The following is an 8,557-nucleotide window of genomic DNA, read 5'->3' on the forward strand; positions in this document are numbered from 1 at the left end:
AGGCCAGGGTTGCCAGTCTAACCAGCCTGTTCCTCACCTTCAGTTACGGCCCTGGTATCAAGGGCCAGATCTGGGTCTTACTCTATATTTTAACACGCATTTGAGATTTAAAGTTTCAATAGCAATTCGAAGAGTTACATAATATTTGAGCACAATATCCCAAATCTGAAAAAGTTGGAATCGTACTGGTAGTAAAAACCAGTTTTTCGTTATCGATGAATTTTGGAGTGATTTGAGTCAGCGCAGCTCCTAGAGATAGAAGGCCTTCGCACGCTGGTCGTGACATCAGCAAGTAGTACATTTTCCTTCAGAATATTCAGGGAAAATCGTAGGGAATATCATCGTTGTGCGGAAAAGAAATGATCGGGTACAAAATTGGTGATTTCTATGCCCCACATCCAATCACCATGTGGTATTTGTGAGCCAACCAGGAAGATTCTACGCCAAAATAAGAAACGAAACAGCATGCTATGGTTAAAAATGTGGCAAACTTGCAAGGTAATCTTAATGATGTTACAGATGAACTTGATAACCCGTTCGGAGGCCTATCTCTAGGAGGTGCTGCTGTTTGAGTGCATCGGATTTATGAAGTAAGTAGCCGATTACACTCTGATGCGAATGGGTTAAGAGCAGGCCTGAGGACATATTTCCTCTGATGGTAAGTAATTCAGTCATTTATAACAGAACAGAATCAAAATTTTATTTATGGCTTCTGGTACATTGCCCATCTCCGCTGTTTACAGATTGGCTCACATTGTGCGGCCTGTGAAGGAGGATATAAGTTGAGACCATGTATTGTGTGTGCGTGTTAGTGTGTGAATGTATGTTTGCATAAGTGTATGGGAGAAAAAGTTTAACAGTCATATCCGAATATTAATATAGTTTTCAAAATACATAGAAGATATTCGAAATTGTAATGTTCCGTTTGGATGTTGTGTTAAATTTTCTCCGTGATAGATTATGAATGTCTGTGGTCGCATAGTTCATTGAGTTTTTTGTGCGAGTTCATTTTTTTATCAATCCATATCATTTTTCCCGTTGCCGATAGTTCTCTAGCCACCGAAAACATACAACCGAATTTCTCCGTTGTTGATAGTTCTCTAGCAGCCTAAACCGTAAAGCACAGAAACACACACACACACACAGAAGCTGCTTCTCCCGCTAGTAAATCATTATTACTTTGAATGTTGGTTTGTTGGTTGGCATCTGGTGACTGGTGATTGGCTCCAACATTTTTGCTGGCGACCAGTAGATGTTCAACAATTGATATGTTTAACTATGCATACTGATTTCAATATAATTAATGTTGTTGACAACGCAATAGGCTCCAATTATGAGAGTTGATGGTTCGATTCCCACTCACCTTTCGAAACTTTTTTTTCTCCCTACGATTCTTGTGTGTGATGGTCTTGAATTTATTTTTCTTTATCGTAATTTTTTTTAAACCGTTACACAAGTTAAATGCGGTCATAGGCGGTGGGGGCAAGGTCATTATTGCTGGGGGGGGCACGATGATGTTCACCTTGGACGCTGGGGGGGCGCCCCCCCCCGTATCTCCGCCCATGAATGCGGTTCATTCTCAATGGTAGCATGAAGGGCCGCAACCAGGGGGGAGCAGGCGGATCTGTTGCCCCGGGCGCTGGACTAGATAAGAAGACAAATTCACTCTTTAACGGGTCCTATATAACAAATGCGTATTTGCGTCCCGAGTGACAAAGTATCTGCTAGCATGTAACCAAGTTTAGATTCACCTGTTTCCGAACGTGGGCAAGATGCATGAATGCCAATCCGAAGGTTGGTGATTCGAACCCCGCCCGTAACGATAGGTTTTTTTTCTCTCTGTATTAGAAAATTCGCAAAAGATTTACGAGTCGTTTTCAATATATTCATTTTTTTTCACCATGAATCGCAAGGTGCACGGGGTTAGGGGGGATGCTCCCAAACCGCGAACGTAGCAAGACGGAGGTACGTCGGGAGCCGATTTATTTCCGTCGACTTTAGGCAGCGGCGGTCATAGGGTTGTGCAATTGCACAGTTCGCTAAACAATAGGAGATACCGAAACAAGTTGAAAAAGTTAGATTGCTAGAAAATAATGTATATCTAAGGTATTTTTATAAAAAAGAAATTACCGTGAAAAATATACATAAAAAATGACCGAGATGGAAAAAAAAATTGAAGTTTGAGTATATAAAGTTGGTTTTTTAGGAAAAAGAATATAAGGACTGATCTGTATATACGATTACCAAGTACAGTATATACCGATTTCGGTCAGATAAAAATACACACACACATCCTTGAACTCTTTTCTTTTCGTTTACACCTCCGGGAGATATTGGGCAGCTTTCTTTTTCATTTGTTGTTCTGTGAAAAATAAAAAGAATGGAGGGAATCTCTCTCCCTCCATCGCCCCATTTTTTCCCAGTGTTTCCCTGCGTTCCCTGCACTTTGGCACTCCAGATCTCTGGTCCATCTCCCGGCTCGCCAGACTTTCCTAGCAATGCAACCAAATTCAGCTTGGTCACACTAGGCGCGCTCTAGAAGGGGCATCAAATCTGAGTTGATAGGACGAAAAAAAATTGGAAAAATGATTTCTGTACTCTTTTTTTTTTTTTTTCTCTCTCTCTAGGAGGGGTGCCAAATCCAAGACAAAGGGGAAAATTGAAATGATGTGTTATGAAATAAAATCTCGTTGTTCCTTTGAGCGCATCAAAACGAAGCCGGTTAAAACAAAAGTTTTTTTTTAATTGGAGGGAGATCAAGGCCACCAAAAATAGGTCCCACACGGGTAAACTTTAGCCGCCCCTGAATGCAATGTATGTGTGTGGGGACTGGAAAATTCAAAAAAACTTCACGTTCACAACTGAACACCTTTTCGGAGTTTCATGGACCTACCCTTTAAATACCCATGCCCAAAGTGAAACAGATGCGTGAGGTCAATTCGGCCTAGATACTACCTAGGAGCCCCTTGGTCCGTATCTAGGAGCCTTTGGTGTTTGGTGAGGTGCAGGGTCGCAACTAGATATTTTATTAGCCGGAGCAAGCTTCAATTGCCCCCCCCCCCCCACCGTGTAATGTTAAAGGAGTGATTACAGTAGGAATTCGGCTCCCTTTCTGGTCCAGCGACAGAGGCACCAGACCCGGCTGTTCCCCCCCCCCCCCTAGTTGCGGCCTTCGCCACACAAGGCTGCATAAAAGAAACCCCTCTTTTCGTTTCAAGAAACTTCGTCCTTTTAAAGCCAACTTGGAAGAAGGGACTGGGCATTCGTGGAATCCCACCAAGAGTCCGATAATATAATTAATTTGACCCACATTTTACGGGACTGTTGGTGACTAGCAATAAACACTAAATCGCCCCCTCCAACACATCGCCTTGGGGAGGGGAGGACGCCGACTGCTGGTTTTGCACAGGGCGTCACGTAGTCTAAGACCTGTCCTGATTTTAGGTTATTAGTTCATAATGATAATAGATTCACTAGGCAAAGAGAGAAAAATAAAATTTGCGTCGCGACAAGCCGCTGCATTTATTACATGTCATTATCATTATTGACATGCACTAGCCGTCATGACAAAAGAAAAGCGAAATCGTTAATCTCTCGAATTCTTGGCTTCAAATAAAAACCCTACTAACCGAGCATTCGCGATAAGTCGCCATTTCATTTGAAGAAATTGCCTCTTCAATTTTGCGTATTATGACATGACTTTACTGTCCTTTCCTGAAGAACATGCGAAATTACAAGGATTGCACCTCGAGTTAGCTTCTTTATACAGGGATGTTGGGTACAGTGCGTAATGAGAGCGACTGAGTGCTTGTTTGATGGCCCCCACAAGGATAGGGCTGACAGGGTCCAGAACAATTACCATCATTTTTTGTTCTTTCATCTTATAAATTCACTATAGAAGGGCCCGTGAAAGATCCCAACCTAGGGCCTTGTTCTAGGATGTGGGGTGATGATCCCGACCTAACACGAGGATTACAAGTTAAAAACTACAAAACTTGAATAAAACAATAAGCTTATTCGATACATTCGCTCGGATGTAACCAATACGCTTTTATTGGTTACATTTCCAAGTTTTATAAATGAACTTTCGAAAACGTTTATAGAGTAAAAAATTCTGGTCTTGATGAATTTTATACAATTTCATATAGGTTATATTGTGTGTGCAGCTTTCCTATGCCCCCTTTACGACCTGCAGCAGGGTCGCTAGGCTGGGACCTTTCACGGTATACCGTATACGTCTCAGTACATTCCTGGATTGTTGTTTGTTTCCCAACATTGATTCATTAAATGATAACAATGAAAGACAACACTTAGATTTTTTACTTATAACATTTATTCAAAATTATTAGGTTTAGATTTTTACACAAAACATTCTTTTAAATTTCTCTTTTCACAGTAAGTTAATTTTTTTGTTTTGTTTTAGAGTTCAAAAAAATAGTTAGCGTTAAATATAGTTCCCAAAATGGTAAGATCTCACCGGTAGAGTCCGTCGAGGCGCCAGTCTCCCTGGCAATCACAACTTCCCGTTCTGAACGTTCCAACGAAGCATCTCCCTGCGATGCACATCCAAGAGACAACCAGAATCAAGGAATCCGACGACAATGTAGATCAGTCTGTAGCTGGCGAGCTCGCTCAACACCTTCTAAAGCAGAATTCCTGCACCTTGTAAGCACATTCTGAAGCAGAATTCCCGCACCTTGTAAGCACATTCTGAAGCAGAATTCCCGCACCTTGTAAGCACATTCTGAAGCAGAATTCCTGCACCTTGTAAGCACTGCTTTAGGTGTTGGCTCGCTTCACAATAACAGCAGACACATTCGGAATCTCCGATCTCAGGAAGAGAAGCCGGGTGACTGATACGGTGTCGAAGCCTTTCAGCGGTTCATAATGACGGATTAGACAACTCATCATGCCGCTCTCCGAACGTAGAGATTCTGGAACTAGTTGGTTTACATTGAAGTGGAAAAATACGAAATGAAATGTAATCGCCCCCAGCACAGCGCTGGTATTTGAGAACTAATCCGATCATCTACCATGCCAGAGGTGAATCACATTCGGCGGCACAGCTTTTATGAGGAAGAAAAAGATCAGTAATTGTTTATTCATGTGAGACGTTTCGAAAAACTACATTGAAAGTTGTCCGGTATATTTAGGCTGACCATATTTACTTGAGAAAAATACGGAATATTAGGTTTCCTAACATGGGAAAATACAGGATATGGCAGATTGTCGCCAAAACTGATGCCAAAAGTAAGCGAAGTCGCCAACTTTGCTACAGTGAAAGAAAAAACGACAACCACGGAAAATGAAGCGCTACTGCAAATTGCAATGAATTAAAAAAAACATGACCAATATGTTAGATGAATATTTTTATTGAAAGTCTAAAAGAAATGTAATTTCTCAGTTGTGAAGGTTATTTTAATCGTTGATTTCAAGAATAAAAATACAAGTTGGTTTCGTTGAAAATGCGTGAAAAACCGGGACGGCCAGAAAGAGAAAAAAACCAGGACTGTCCCGGGAAGTACGGAAAAAAAATCACAGAAAAGTCGCTAATCGCGGGAAATGAAGTGCTACTACAAATTGCAGTAAATTAAAAAACATGACAAATAATATGAATACTGTATTTTTATTTGTAGTCGTAATTATCGTAATAGGGTGCATTAGCGGTGACGTCACAACCGGCAGCGTTGATTCCAAATAAACATGAGCTGCGCGAGATTATAAACGAAAGCGGCCTATGGCGTTTTCGTTTATAGTCTCTGTTTAAAATATATTTCTAAAAAAATATGATTAAATAAGACTTTCGAGCTCTTGAAATGAAAATTTCAAACTCTTATGCGCATGCAATTGTTAAAAATATAGTAATATTTCGTCTCTAATTATATATATCGCTATGAGTGCTTTTTATTTCTAGTATGCTATCCGTTCACGTGCGTTTGGCCTAATTGCTCTGAATATACAGTCAAACCTTTCGATAACGGACAGCCATGGGACCAAAACTTTTGTCCGCTGACGGGGAGTAATGATATATAATAGAGCTTAATTTATACGACTTTTTCACTTATACGACATTTGGCTTCTTTATTATTGGTTCCTATGCATTTTAATTACTGCAAAAGTGATGAACCGGTGGTTATGCATAATCACCAATCATCTCGATAAAGAAAGTCTGATTAAATTTCACTACATTTTTATCACTTTTACCGGCGATTTGTGTAATTACAAATAAAGTTAGGAAGTCTGATAAATATTAAAAATGTATAACTTTTGTATGCTATTATAAGCTTTCATCTCTTCATCAAACCAATTAACAATTTTAACCCGTACATGATACGTGCACCAAACATATTTCGTAATAAAAATTAAATTATTTTGCCTTATAATGTCACAAGGTATCAACAAACAAAATCAACACACACATTACCATTCGAATTCACCATCCTGGAGCATTCGGTCAATTAAGTAATTAATCGATGATTTATCATATTTGAAAACACGAGCTTGGGACATAATCTTGTTGAATGCGATAAATTCACGATTTATGACCAGAAGTTAATAAATTGGAGTTTTCCTGATTTTACTGTCCGCTAACGGTGTTTGAAATACTATTTATTCTACGGACCGGGAATCAGAAAAGTGTCCGTTAACGGGAGGTGGCCGTTAACGGGGAGTGTCCGTTAGGGAAGGTCCCACGGTATATCTTTCATTAAATTTGAATTTTTATTTTCAAATAACTTTCTTTCATTAATTAACCAACTCTTTCTGATCAATTATTTCTTTTATTAAATCTGAAAAATTTGTTTCGATAATTAAATTATTTCCATTAATTTTAAATTTTCATCAATTATGAAATTATTTCTTTCAAAAACTTAATTTTTTTCCATAAATTATTACTTCTAACAATTCTGAAATTACTCTTGACAATTCCTAATTTATTATCAATAATTCTGATTTCTATCAGTACTTCTGTGACTATTTTTTCATTAATTGTATAAATTTTCATTTACCCTAAAATTTTTCTTTTAATAATTCTAAAATTATTTCTTCAATCATTGATTCCATGATTGAATCCATGATTCAATGCAGGAATCAAAAGCATGCCTACTACACCAAACGCACGTGAACGGATAGCATGCGAGAAATAAAAAGCTTTCATAGCTAATTAGAGGTGAACTATTATTATATTTTTAACATATTGCATGTTCACAAGAGTTTTAAATTTTCATTTCAAGAGCTCGCAAGTCTTATTTGATCATATTTTTTAGAAAAATAATTTAAACAGAGGCTCTCTCATCTCTCTACGTCCTATGGCGCTCATGTTTGTTTGGAATCAGCGCTGCTGGTAGTGACGTCACACTAATGTGCCTTATTTTAGAGGCTATATCCTATTTCGAGAATGATGTCACTCTTCGCTATCCATACAAAGGTTTTCAACAGCTGGCTGATGCGAAGATATATTTTGGAAAAAGAGAATTTTCAACTGCCCCTGTACGGAATCGAACCCACGTCCTTTCACTTTCCAGGGAAATGAAAAGACGTGACGCAGGGACAGTTGAATTTTCTCTCTTTCCAAAATATATCTTCGCATCAGCCAGCTGTTAAAAACCTTTGTATATCCTATTTGAAGTGGCGCTTCATTTCCCGCGATTGGCGACTTTGTGATTTCAGCACGAGTTGGTAATTTTGCTTACTTTTTCGGCGATAATTGATATTGTCCTATATTTCTTTCGAGAAAATATGGTCAACCTTGTCATCGCACAAGTGTCTAGTCTCGGGTGACCATATTTCCTCGAAAGAAATACAGGAAATTGGGATTCCAAATACGGGAAAATACAGGACATCGCCAATTATTGCCAAAAGTAAACAAAGTTGCCAAATATTGCTAAAATCCAGAAAAAATCCCAATGGCGGGAAATGAAGCATTGCTGCAAGTTGCAGGTGATTAAATGGATCACACGAAATAAAACGTTCACCAAGACAAATATGTGAGATCAATAGTCTTAGTTGTAATTATCACATTATAATTTTTAAGTTGAAAAATAATTTCAGACGTTAGAGGTGACTAGAGCCCGGAAGCGTATTTACAATCCCTACATTCTTAGTAACACAAGAGACATTATCACGCCGGTGATTGGTTACTATGAGCAAGAAAGATAACGTTGCGAGGGTGAAGCTTCTGGCCAAACTACAAGGCGAAGCTAATCCTTTATAAACTGATAATACGATAGTATTATTATACGCCGCTCCGACCTGGCTTCACGCCAGACGTTATAATCTAGTTCCATTAGAACGATTTCAGAACAAAACGTTACGACGTTTCACGGATGTGCCGTGGTTCTGTCGCAGCAAGGATATGCGAAAAGACACAAAGGTTCTAACTATAACATCTTTTGCCAAAAAACTCACCAAAATTTTTTCGAGAAGCTTTCTAACTCCGAGTTCGATCACCTGGAGGAAACAAAGCTGCATTAAAAACTTTCAAGCGGCTTTGGGTGGAAATCTCTCCCTATGATAGCAGGGAAAAACTCGCATTCCCCGAAGAACTTTTTTCATATCA

This window comes from Pholcus phalangioides, unplaced genomic scaffold (genome assembly GCF_987345545.1).
Source record: "Pholcus phalangioides strain wild (caught in Gottingen) unplaced genomic scaffold, Ppha-v1.0 ptg000007l_1, whole genome shotgun sequence".
In the NCBI taxonomy this organism is placed as follows: Eukaryota; Metazoa; Arthropoda; class Arachnida; order Araneae; family Pholcidae; genus Pholcus; species Pholcus phalangioides.